The 14,217-nt window shown below is 31.2% G+C and overlaps 1 protein-coding gene across 9 annotated transcripts in view; it reads left to right on the plus strand.

Annotated features, from left to right (window-relative positions):
• The first annotated feature begins 10,227 nt into the window (after positions 1 to 10,227).
• Positions 10,228 to 14,217, plus strand: part of LOC132713351 (uncharacterized) — a 76,641-nt gene continuing 72,651 nt past the window's right edge. For 7 of the 9 annotated variants that reach the window (XM_060695906.1, XM_060695911.1, XM_060695915.1 and 4 more), the window contains exon 1: positions 10,228 to 10,382. The gene's annotated coding sequence lies outside the window, so the exon portion shown is untranslated. Of the gene's footprint in view, positions 10,383 to 10,769; positions 10,890 to 13,870; positions 14,049 to 14,217 lie in introns of those variants that run through there. The other 2 variants (XM_060695908.1, XM_060695907.1) reach the window with 2 other exon arrangements.

The raw sequence follows: 14,217 nt of genomic DNA on the forward strand, positions 1-14,217 counted from the left end.
GTAGACAGCAGGAGGTAACTCTATTAAGCATTTTGACAGAATTATGCCCCTTTTTCGACTTGAATTTACGTTAAAGTTTTTGTAATAGTTCAAATATTTTCAAAGTCCATTGACATATGGCTTTGAAACTTTGCACACTTGTTCAACATCATGACCCCAACCTGTAAACAGGAGGAGGTAACTCTATCAAGCATTTTGACAGAATTATGCCCCTTTTTCGACTTAGAATTTACGTTAAAGTTTTTGTAATAGTTCAAATATTTTCAAAGTCCATTGACATATGGCTTTGAAACTTTGCACACTTGTTCACCATCATGACCCCAACCTGTAAACAGGAGGAGGTAACTGTATCAGGCATTTTTTTACTATCAAGCACTAAGAATAGTCGAGCATGCTGTCCTACCGACAGCTCTTGTTGTTTTTAAGGTTAACCATCCACAGATAACTTGTGTTAATTCTGAACACTTACTTTTGTACTTAAGGATGACTGTGTGCCACCATATAAGTATTTTCTCAAAATAAAAAGTACTGTACATTATAATGGAAAACATCAACAGCATGGCACTTATGTACTGAAAATTGTTATTTAGGAAACTGTAATTAAGTATAGGTTAAAGTTTATTAGTATGTACAAATGTATTTACAAAATTAAATTGGTCAGGCATGGCGTATATAGCCATGGGACTAATTTAATTTTGTAAATATGTACTAATGAATTTTAACCAGTATAGTATTAAATAATATAAATTACTCGTCTTGAAGCAAATAATGTTATAAAAGATGCTGGCAGTGATGAAGAAAGCGGAATATTTTACAAGTTTATGGTGGATGGTTTACCTTATGTTAGTAGATATAAAAACACATGTAGTTTCTATTTTACTCTCCCATATGGTAACTATTACGATTGCGAGGGTGAAGAAACCATGTTTTAGTGGTGACAAGCATAAAATTTGCTACTGTTGAAGATATATGTGTTATTGTGTAACTGATTTGTCACTGACTAATGTTCCAATAAGTACAACTTTTGACTACTCTCGGATATATATCTGTCTGTTATTATAAAAACTTATCTGGCCAATTACTAATGTTACAATTATAACTGTGATAGAATTCCAATTTTCTTTTTAAATAAGAGAGCCGTTGGACGTGAGGATCGATATTTGTGAGGGTTAAATGAATACTAATACATAATTTCTCGAATTTCCATTTTTATTGTACTTTTTCAACCACTTTTTTTTTTTACCGGAAAACATGAACACTGGTCTAACACAACTAAAACAATACTTATTTCTTTTAAGAAAGGCTACTTTGATTGTACAACTTTATACTGACCTTATAACATTTTAATTTAACAATTAACAGATCTAAAATTTCAAGCTGACCAAGTTGACATTGCTGATTTAAGTGAGCTAAGAATTAGGACCATGCATATAAAAGTGCAGTGGATTTAAGCTTTGACTACTCATTGGATTTTAATGAAACCTATTTTTATTTTAAATATAATTAACACTAGATTCTTGTAGTGTGTATCATTATTTAAAATAATAACGTTTTTCTGTTAATGTAACAACAAATTATTTATTTGACAGCCAATAAATATTAAATAAAAATTTAAACATTGAAACATTTTATATTTAAGTTTTCATTTCATTAGTTGATTTTGCACTTATTTGTAAAAAGGCACTTGTAAAATTTTTTTATGACAGGGTTGTTGTTTTGTCTCAAAAAATGGTTGGGGGTTGTTTTAGCCCTGCTTGAATTTTGTATGATCTGTATTAATTACAATTTCCAAGTTTATTTTTTTTACATTTGGGGTTTCTTTAAAGAAAATTTAAAAATTGTTTACTTCAATTTCCCTTTTATATAATACTGCTTTATTTTAGGAAATATGTCAGTTAAACAATAAATTTATTGATATTTTTTATTTTTTTAAAGGCCAAACACCCGCGGGTCACACAACCCCCCCAATTTTCACACCCTAAACTGTCTTTTAAGGGTTTTGGGTCCCCCATTTTTCCCCTTTTCATCACTAGAGATTATGTCTTCATACGCCACTCGTGAGAATACTGTTTTTAAAGCTCACTCGATGAAAAATAAAATTTCATCTTACACACAAACAAACAAATATCCTCTATATAATTCATAACAAAATAGGCAATTTAGCAAAATATAACAACTTGACAAGAGTTTAATGTCAAGATCAAACTTATATAATATATCATGAAAGTTTTGCAGCAAAATTCACAAATATGGCCTTCAATGGCAAGGTAGAAATTGTTCAATTATGAAATCTTTGTTATTGGTTATGCCCAGAAATTTGGTGCCTAAGTATGAAGGCTTCTCATTCAGAATGAAATCATGATCAAGGTAAAGTTTGTGGACCTCAACCAGATCAAACACACTGACTGCAGCTAAAGCTTACACATTTTTCTATGAAAAACTCCAGGTAAAAAAAAAGAGAAGCACACAACATACAACCTTCTCAATATTTATTTTACTTCGCATAATTATGTTTTGAATCGACAGATCATAATACGATATTTAAATGAATTACTAAAATGTTGGCATATATTGGCCGCTTACCTATGGTAGGTTAGGCGTAGATGCTTCTACCACAAGTGTTTCTCCCAACCAAAGGTGATCAGGCGTCATTAGCATGTTACAACCCCAATACTTTAGAAACCACACAAATATGCAATGCAACGACTTGAAGCAACTCAAGCTAGCAAACGCACTAAACAAACACTAATAACTAGTCACCAGCCCATTACCTCTAGAGTCTTTATAATCCAAGTACGTGATCATAGACCTCAGCTCCCCATGGAAACGTTATGGTAACCACTACCAACGTAAAGAGAAGAGAAACTATGACCACGCAGTTAGATATGTGGATGTGCCAGGGAGGTAATAGTGCAAGACACTGACTTCAATTAAAGCTATACAACGCAACAAACGCCTGATCTCCTTCGATCGGTATAATTTCACGACACAATAAATTCCTATTTATCCCCCAAATTATAGATAACCTTAGGAACTAGTATTCTTAATTATTGCTTCTTTTTAAAAATAATAATGGTAAAACTCCAATCCGACGTCATTCAGATGAACCCCATCATCGCGAATTTTTTTTTGTCTCAACGTCAATATCTGGAGAAGTAAAGTCACTTTTTACCCAAAAATTTAATAATTTGTCTAACCCGACGATTGATTGTTTTCGGTTTGGCTTCCCAAACGATGTTTACTATTTAGCCCCTCTCCAGACCCTCTTGGGGAAAAAATCCCCCCTATTAAGGGGCGCTTTTCGGGGAAAAGGGCCTTTTACGAAGGAGCTAAAATTTTGACTCCATTTTTTCTTTTTAAAGGTTTTTTAAAAAAAGGGCTCGTTAAAATTTATTTCCCCCAAGTGATGAATTTTGAAAAAGATGGGGGGGAGATGAAAAATTAAAGGGCTTGTTTTCCGGGACTGAAATGTTCCCGAATGATTTCCCATCTCACCCTTTTAACCAAACCCCCCTAAACTATGGGCTTTCCTTTTTATTTCTTAATTGGGCCTTTTCCCCGTTTACCAAACCCGTTTTCCAGCCCAAAAAGGAATGGAATTTACCAAAACCCCCCAGATGTCGGGATTATCCGGCAGGAAACCCAATTTCTTTCCCAGCAAATTTCCCCTGTCTCCTGGAGCCTGTGCTGTTTGTTTTTTCTCACTTGCTGTTTTTCTTAGTCCAGGCATGGCTGCTTGTTTATGTTTTCAATTCAACTGGTATCTGTTGCTCATGCGCAGATGTCCGCTTGATATATCACATAATCATTATTTTAAGACAGAACGTTGAAATTTGCTAATGAAAGGCGTTAATTCCGTTAAGGCGTTAATAAGACTATTCCCATGAAATTGAAGTAAATTTATGTTATAAACTTATTGTCAAGTGATAAAACACATATTCATGAATCACTGATTTTGTTTCAATGTCTCTTACAGGAAGGTAATAAAAAATGTGGCTTTGTGAAAAAAAAAAAATTTCCCCCCACTTTTGGCCAGACCTCAGTGGTGCAAGTTTAATAAGTGGGCATCCTCTCTCTCTGTGATCTAAAAAGTGATTGCTGTTTGATGAAATACTAATCAATATCACTCAAACTTCAATTATCCATACACTTAAATATAGCAAATCAGTGCAGTTGTTATTAGCATGTTAAGAAAAACCAACACAGCCTCTTTAGAAAGTCAAAGGTTTTTGTTTTGATTGCATGCCTATCTTGTGAAAAATTGATACTGTTGTAGCACTATACATTTGTTCTTTGTTAAAAAAGAAAATATTGGTTGACATAATGTCCTGAATCATTAATACTTATGTTCATTATGTTGTTATTTATGTATATAGATAGATATGATGTATATATATAGATACGCAGACAGTCAAAAGTCATAGAAGCTGCATTGTGATAGTTTATGATAAATAAAATACAGTGATATCCATATCTTGCTGATCTGCTAATATTTTGCTAATCTGCTTATATTTTGCTGATCTGCTAATGGTTTGCTGATCTGCTAATATTTTGCTGATCTGCTGATATTTTGCTGGTCTGCTCATGGTTTGCTGATCCGCTGCTAATATTTTGCTGATCTGCTAATATTTTGCTGATTTGCTAATATTTTGCTGATTTGCTAATATAATGCTGATCTGCTAAATATTTTTGCTGATTTTTTAATATTTTGCCTGATTCTGCTGATTTTTCTTGCATAGACAGTGAAAACTTGTAATGGTATGTTATGTTAAAAAGTGAACTTGCTTGTAATTAGTCGATTAGTTGTTGGAAAAGGACAAAACACATTTAAAACGTTCATATCTTCAGAAATATATTTAAAAAACTGTTAAGCTTTAAACAATCTCTGCTAGTGATTTGATGCTCACCTTTGCAGTGTCCTATATTGCCGGTAGCTCAATTTTTGCATTTTGATATTGAATTCCCTTAAAATTTGAATGGGCTGTTCTAGGTTCAAAGATAGGCACATGATTTTTTTTACACAAATTCAGTGGGTTTAGGGTAGTCTGGTATTAAGCATGAAGAAAAATATGTTAAGGGCATATCTATCCGTGAAATACCAGCCAGTCTTTCAGACTATGTAATATGAGAATAAAATTGTGGTTGGTTGATATAAGAATAAAATAAAAAAATAAAATATAAGAAAATAAGAATAAAATTGTCTAGAGTTTGCTTATCACTGTATTCTATATACCACTTTATTTTTATTTCTTGTACATAACCATTTATTTTATATTATTTTGATATCATATGTTGGCCTTCCATTTAGTTTGTCTTCATTTAAGTTTAATATGTTGTTACTTTGTTTATTATTTTTTATACTCTTATTTAATGCATGCATTAGAACTTTGTTGCATAGAATGCTGAGACGAAAAGGTTAATGCCTTCCTGATAAACTTTCCAATGTTTAGAATTCTTTAAATTTTAGTTGAAGTATTATGTAATGGATTGCCTATATGTCATAAGTATAGGGCCAGTTTGCACTGCTGTACAGTCTTGATTAGAAATTAAACGCTGTAGCATATATCAAAATGAACAGTTCGGCTTATTTTAAACCTGGTGGAGTTTGGGCGGGAAATGAACATATTAGTATGGGTGTTTTCTTTAAATGATCGTAACATAACTCAAACTAACATGCTTGACAATCAAGGTGTCCCACGTTTCCTCCGTAATCAAACACACTACTGTTACAATAGAAAGCAGGGTTATTTAATTTATCTCAAAGAGCACTATCCATGTCGAGAATATAAAAGTCCCAAAATTGTGTTTTATTGTCTTATGTAAGAATCTGATTGATTCTGTTTATTTCCATCTTTAGAGGGAGTTAATGTTCATGTTCAAGTGTCAAGTGTTTTTTAAAGTTCTGAAAGATATAGGTTGTCATCTTTAAAGAAGTTCACAAAACATCTATGAATGATCGAGGAGCATTGAATTCAATTTGAAAGGATATATAGAAGTGTTAGGAGTACCAGCCTTGAACTGTTTTTCTATATATAAAACACATTTCTTGCTTATGTATATTGTAGAGGCATTTTGGTATTGTTTCAACGTAATGAGTATAGAAATAATAGTTTGTTTTTAATATGGACTCATGTTTTAAATTTGTTTCAACAGAAACAGTGTGCAATATTCCCATGTTTTTATTGTTTTACTTTTATGCAAAACTTCTTTTTTAAATTTTTCTTAGAATTGTTTTCTCTCTTTCCAAATACAATGTAGTATATTGTACATGTATAACAGTTCACACATTGTCTTGTAACCAGATGTAATCTGGATATTGATTGGTCAAGAAAAATTTGCTGACTTGACATTACTGGCCTCTGAACTCATTCTGCTCATTTTGTGTAATGGATTTGCCTAGCTTTGAATTTGGAACAGTCCATTCAAAGTTAAAGGCAGTTCAATATAATAATATGAATATTGTGTTTCCAACTGTATAGAGCCTGGTTCGTCTGCACAGATGTGAAGGCACTGGCCTTGCTCTATACTGGTAGCAAAGGCTGGTCACTTTCTGTTCCAGCAGATTAAGGGCTAAACCACGCTGCCATGGATACCACAGATCCTATTCGAAGAAGTTTATCTGGTAAAATGAATTTTACCCTGATATCTACTAAATACCTAGATATATATATACAGGTTTAAGGTAGTCTTAAGGTAGTAATGCCTTCCTGCCAAAAAATTCTAACATCAGGCAAAACCGTAGCAAACCAGTTATTTCTGGAAAGTTATTTTTTCAAAATCTTGGGCATTAGACTATTAACAATCATTCATCCTGTATCGCTATGTTCTAAATTCTGGTTATAAGCGATTAAAAATAATTGAATACTGAAGATTGTGAAAAGTAATGTTCCAGAAATTACTGATTTATAACGATATTGGCCGATGTTAGAATTTTTTGGCGGGAAAGCATTACAGTAAGACTACGTTAATAGTCTGTAGCTACACATTTCTATGCAAGATGACTTCAATACTAAGATATATAGGTATGTATAAAGTAACCAACTCAAGTTAATCATTTTGTCATTGTAAATACAAATATAGTTTTCAACAATTAAAAACATAAACAGTGTATGCCAAATATATGTTTTAATATATATTGGAAACAATTTACACAAATGTAGTTTTCACCATTTTGGGATATTGATAGTTAACACCAATACATCGTCGGATATCCACGGCGGAACCGTTAACAATTACCAGCCATGGGTATCCGACGATGATGACACCAATATAGGTTGGATTATAAATTACACTGATGTAGTTTTCACATTTATGGACAATATACTAGTAAACTGGATAACTTTTTTTTTTTTATTGCCATATGTTCCTTTGTTAGCCTGTTATTTTATTGTATGTTTTGTTCTTGATATTACAAATGTTACGGAAGAAAGGTCTTATACATAAATGTATATCTTCAAAATATTATTATGATTATAGAAAATAATAAAATGCTATAAAAATTTTGTAAGTGTTTTTATTAGTGTCATCATTAAGTTTGATCAACTAAAAAAAAACTGTAGGTTTAATGAAGTCCATTTTAAGACTGCATCATGGAAACCAATGTTGTTTCTTGTCCCAAAAGGGCTCAATCCCATGATCTTTCATTTGTGACACAGATGCCTTAACCATGACTTACAAATGATGTCCAAGAAGTATTTGGATTATTTTGAGAGTTCAGTCACTGTTATATCATGATATTTTGACAGTGTTGCAATGAGTTATATATATATATATCAGGGGCAAATAGCTTGGTCAAAATTTATGCATGGGTCGACTTCCAGTGTGGTTTTGGGGAATTCACCCCCAAGAATTTTTTTCTCTGGATTTGTCAGAGGTGCTGTTTGTTGTTTATTTAGTACAGTGAGAATGTTCAGGGGATAATTAGAATTGTAGGATGACAAATAAATTATTTTAATTTTTATCTGTCTTGGATTTAAGTGTAGCCTGCATTGTCTATGGAATGCTATGCCACCTGTAACATTGTATTGTAATGCAATTAAAAAAGTGAACATGATTGATTAAAAATTGCGTTTTTGGTTCAGTTGGAAAAATGGGTCGAAAATTAACCAGGTTACATTGCTGCCTTTTTTTTGGGTAAGGTCTGTTTACTCTATTGAAGTTTTTGCACGCCATTGTTTTTTTAGCCTGAATTAAAATCTGAAGCTCATTGAGAACAACTCTCCCAAAACTGTTCCTTGGACTAAACCAGTACTGAAGCAATGAGTGTAAAAGATTTTGCTCAAAGGAAAACAATGGCTTGCCCCTGATTTAAGGTGTTTGAACCCATGATGCTAGCCAAATTCTGATTCCAATTTATGTTTTACCAATTGGCCATTACTGACAATAAATTAATCTTCTTCATTTATTTACGTAGTAAATTGACATTGTTAATAACAATAATCAGCATAACGTTATTCACACATAGGAACTTCTTTAAGTCCAGCCAGAAAACACTATTATGGCCTTTTTTTACTTTAAAATTTTGTTTTAAAAAAAAAAAAAATTTTTTTTTGGTTTTTTAGGGGTTTTTGTCTGGATAAGCATAATTTTGTTTTAAAATTATTTTGGTCATATTTAAATAGTATTTAATCTGTCTTCCTAGAATAGTTGCATATTGTCAACTGATTGTCTACCTTTTAAGAAATATCATTATTTTCTGGCAATGGAATACATATGACAGAAGAAACAATATTTTCATAAAGACATCAAGGAGATTAAAACCAGGAAGTTTGAAGTTCTACAATCTCCCTTTTATCACAGCAGGCAGATAACTGTGTCAAACTGCATATAAAGGTAAGTCATAAGAAAAGGTTTATCATGGGGAAATGGAAACCTGATTGCATATAAACAAGCCATTTCTATGTCATTTTATTTTTCCTCCATGCACAAATACATGTAGTCACAATTCATCTCAGATAACTTATGTTGATTGTTACTACTGTGCAAAATCATAGTTAATAAGTAGTATATCAGACATTTTGGCTATAAATTAGTTAATCATTCTATAAAACTTTGTTTGTTTCCAGATGCAAAAAAAAATAATAAGAATTAAACTAGTGGGCAAACCTTTATCCACGTCTTTGCATAATTATATCCCATATTTGCTTATTAAAAGATCAAAGTATTTGTTAATTGAAATATTGTAATTTGAAAATGATTTATTTGATAAAATTGTAAAATGTTATTTATATATCAATCGAAATTGGCTGTTTAAAATTAAAAAGTGTTTACTCTGTTATTCCAGGTTTTCGACTTAAAGGACTAAAACCAGTCTGCAAAAATAATTAATTTAAAAAAGGACAAAGTCAAAGGGATCATGATACAATTAAGCAAGGCAAATTAAGCGTTGTGGTCTAAGGAACATAACTTAAGCTGTTTTTTATTCAGCAACGATTTTTTTATCGTATTTCTCTCCCTTTATTCACTCGCATTATTTTAAACAGCAACGCCCCTATGTGCAAAATGGAATAGTCCGGTAATCCCGCGATGAACTACAAAGAAAATCGACAATCTCATCGCGCGTTCTAAATAAGCGTCTGCAGTGTTTTACATCTGACATAGTGAGGTTTATACAAAATTATAGGAATCCGATCTGTTAGCTTCTAGGGCGAAGTAATACATTGTTTTCTTGTGATAAACTGTCAAAAAGTAAACCCGACATACATGTATATTTTTGGCACGTGGGATATGCTATTTTTAGCCACACGTGCTTTTGTTTGTATACAAAGTGGTCGAACACACCTGTCAAATTTGTAGAATTCTGTAACGATCACGTAATTTAAAGTTACAATGTACTTGTATTTATTTGGTTTTAAAATACCTTCACTTAATAATTGAAATACTCGCGAAAAAAGCTTAAAATGCAAATATTTTCATTTTTTTTTAAATTAATAATTTCAATTTTATTTTCTCCAATTGCCAATTAATTAAGTTTAAATTGAATTTTTTTCAGCCACTGAATTGTGTACCAAGGTCTAGTAATATTATAGCAGGTATTGTTAGATTTCTGCATCATTTTTTTTTCAATTCTTAAAGAAAAATAATAAGAGAATTTATAGATCTATATCATTTATTCGACAATTAGACTAACTCAATTAGCATTGAATCCCGACAAACAGTCACCTTTAAATAGCATTTCAAGCTGTAAACAAGGTGCACGATTTTATTTTCACAATAAATACACCCAGTCGCGTTAATTATGTTTTTAATTTCAGCGAGCGAAGCTTTCTATATTTATTGTTTGCAGTATGATGTGACGTCACAAATCTTCCTTTGCGCTTCAGTAGAAACCCGTTACATTCATTACTGATATCCTACGAGGAAAAAGATCGGATATATACAAGGTATTTAATTATTTATTTACTTCAAACTTTTTACACAATTATTGACATACGCAACATATGTTTCCTATGTACTCGTTTATATATTTGATGGCATATAAATAAACTTTTTTGATGGTAAAATTAGACCTTTTAGTGATTCACATCGATTGATCCCCCGTAACATTGTTTTCTTGTTGAAAATTTTATCATTTTCCTACTTAACGCGTTACTTATTTACTCACGCTTGGCGACCTCATTAAAACAATTTTCCAAATATAAAATCGGTATACGATCACAAAAACTTAGAGCTTTTGTTTAGTACCAAAATTTTTTAGTTCCTGCAAGTTTTTCTTGGAGATTTTTGAGTGCAAACAATTCTGATTTCTGAGTTAATTTGAAACCACTGTGCATATATTGACTACATTATAGCTCTCGCATTCGGATAATTTCATCCGACATATTTACAAGTAATACTGAATTCCTTTGTTTGCCGGCTTACACGATTTCGGAGCAGTGGTTTTTATACAGGTAAATTTTCATGTTTTCCGTTCGTATTTGACACTTTTAACAAAGGATGTCATCTGTCAATATTTGAAGCAACTAACTTTTAATAGGGCCTTTTAGTGTTTACTGATTTACAAATTTCATAAGATATTTTCTATCTGCCTATTGGATTTTGATGTTCTGTTTTATGTGGAAGCATAGGATGGTAAGGTTCTTGCTAAATAGATCAAGATTTGACTTATAAAACACTTGCAGAAGATAGCACAAGGCAGTTAGTTAGTTTGCAATATTGTAGGGCAGGCTGGCATTATTTAAACAGAATGCATCTATATACTAATTGAAAGTGTCTGATGTTTTAAAGGCAGTGTTGTTTGTTTGTAAAACTATGTAACAAAAGATTGTTGTCAATTATTGGAGCTTATAATGATTTTAAAGATATATTGCTGTATTATTTTATACAGGAAATAAGTTATTGTGCTATATTATCCCAAAAAGGCAGAAGTTTTTGTATATACATTTATAAGGTAGTTTTGATTGTAATAATACCTCTATCTTACATGTTTCAAAAGAAATAGAAAGTTTTTTTCTGCTCATTTTAATCATTTAAACAAAGTGACAGATGTGAGAAAGTCAATGTCATGTTTTCTCTAGTATATTATGAATGTGTGTATGATGAATGTTCTTTATACAATATTTATTTTCTCCCAATAACATAATATCATCCTTGCTTTAAACTTAACTGAAATCACCAAATGAGCACTTTTACCCAATTTTTACGAACTTAAATTAAATTTAAGTACTTTAAAAAAAGGAAATAAATTAGATCAAGAACTGTTACATTATAAGGGACCACAATGGAAATAAGAGTTTCTCTTTTGTGTGCTACATCCTTGGTGTTGGTGTGAATATCATGGCTTAGTTATTCTCATGTTATATATTTGTATCATACATGTTGTTTTTAATGTCCATGTATTATAATCGTATGTATTCCATACCAAAAATAAATCTATCTAACTAAATTCAATTATATTTCTATGTGAAAAAAATCTTTTTTTTTTTAAACGATAAATTAAATTATCTCATTATTTTTTTTTTTTTGTAAATTATAATAAATTATTCAGAGCTTTTTACATTCAGTTTCAGTATAACAACAGATGTTACATAAACTCTCCATTTAAAGAAATTCTCTGACAATAAATTCATATAATTGATTGATTGTTTAATTCATACAGATGGACATAAAATAATGTTGACAATCATATTTAACAATCCACCTGTATGGTTGAAAACTACCATTCTTCAGCTTTAATATAGGAATATTGTTGATAAGCAGTAAAACCATAAGCCCTTTATCTTTTTGTTGGATCTTTATATATAATACCTGTAACTAAATGGTAACCTAAAATGCAGATATGCTCTCTAGTAAACTGAAATTCAGCACAATCTGAAATAACAAGTTGATCTTTGTAACAGTTATTTTTACCTGGCATATATTTCTATTCAAGTTTATATAGGGGAGAATGCAGGCTTTTAGGCTTTTAAAATGCTGCATTGCATTTTGTACTGTTCTGAGATTGTATAAATATAAAACCGTTTCATGACATAGTTGTACATGATATAATTATTTCATTTTACATAGATTATCACATAGTCATATTGCACATGCTGCTGATGATTCTACAATTGTTCCTATGACCAGATTCAGTTAATATAAAGATTCTCCCTTCAGCTTGAAAGAATCCTCTAAGAGGGGTTATATATTTATCTTTAAGTTAACTAAGTCTTGGTCAACTTTTATAATTGATGTTTCAGTCAGATATAAAATGAACATCAGGATCAACAACAGAGCTCTAAATTGATCAGCTGCAATATTCATCAGTTCAGTAGAATTACATAAATTTGTAACTACATGTAGTAGCGGAGTTCTTATAAATTATAGAAGGCACTGCAATAACTGATCCATTAGTTTGCTGTAATTGAACTTTTTCATTTTATTTCTATGGCTATACATATATACATTTACTATCTTATTATGAGATGACCACCTGTTAAAACCTTAGTTAGCTATGACTGTAAAATACTCTGCTGCTGTTCTTGCAATTACTTATTCCGGCATTTAATTAACAACCTGCACCATTGGTACTTTTAGAATTGCCTCCCCCCCCCCTCCAAGTTTAATGTCATCCCTAGGTGCCATTCAAGAAAGTTTTATAGATTTTGCAGAACTGGGTGGAGGCTTTAATTTTTGATACTATATGTGACATAAATATGTGTAATATCTTTTTTCCAGTGGAAATTTGTCACCTCTAAAAGACTGACTACAACATCTTGCTTAAATATTACATCAGTCGGAAAATAATTTTTGTCTGTAGAAATATTTATATCCTCCTCTATAATATAGTTTAACCTTCGTCTATTGGAAACTTTTAATTATCTAATAACAGTAATGATATCTGACACAGACTGGGCTGCAGCCGTTTTTAAAAAAGCTTTAAGAGAAAGCATCCCCGTCTTTTTTTTTCTCCCGTTATTTCTTCTTTAGACGAAGTCAATTTTCACTCGATAATAACATGGATAATTTTTCTCAATATTCGGAAATAACACTAATAAAATTTGTTGATTATAATACAGCCTAGTGGTTGGAGCACTTGAAATCCATACACGGAGAGCTCGATGGTTTGTGTTTTTTTTTCAATAGTTATTTTTCCGAATGATGCTCTGGCAAGAAAAAAGAAAAATTTACACTCGATAATTTCTAAAAATATCTTTAAGCTTCAGAGAAACACTAAACAAAGATTTTCCTCGGCAGATATTAGCAGATGGTAGTTTTAACGTTTAAAAATCTTTATAACAAGTGAAGACCCAGCTATAAACTTGTACAAATCTGTTTAACACTGAGTCATAAATTCAATGGCTGAATATTTTTCTCTTTTCCTTTATATTAAATACAGGTCATACTCAGGACTTTATTTAAGATAACTCATTCATAGTGTACTATTTATATATTTGATACACAACCTCTGGCTTTGTGTGCATTTACAAGTTTTAATTTACAAGGGAAGTTTATACATTTTCTACACTTTTAATGTATAAAAGTTTAACATTGATCCAAAAGTGGTTTTTAAGGACGGGGAATTTAACCTTTGAAGTTCCTTTGTGTTGACTATGATATAGTTAAAAGAGGTATGTGAAAATGAATATTTCTTTATCTGTGTTTATAAAACTTTCCCTTTTTTTTTTAATTTCAATATAATTATATTGATACATAAAGTATATATATATTTATATTTCCACAATTCACACTCTTTCCTGAAGGCAAGTATGATCATTGAAGTTAAGTTGTAATGATATT

Source organism: Ruditapes philippinarum, unplaced genomic scaffold (assembly GCF_026571515.1).
Source record: "Ruditapes philippinarum isolate M1 unplaced genomic scaffold, ASM2657151v2 ctg3748_1_1_1_1, whole genome shotgun sequence".
Lineage (NCBI taxonomy): Eukaryota > Metazoa > Mollusca > Bivalvia > Venerida > Veneridae > Ruditapes > Ruditapes philippinarum.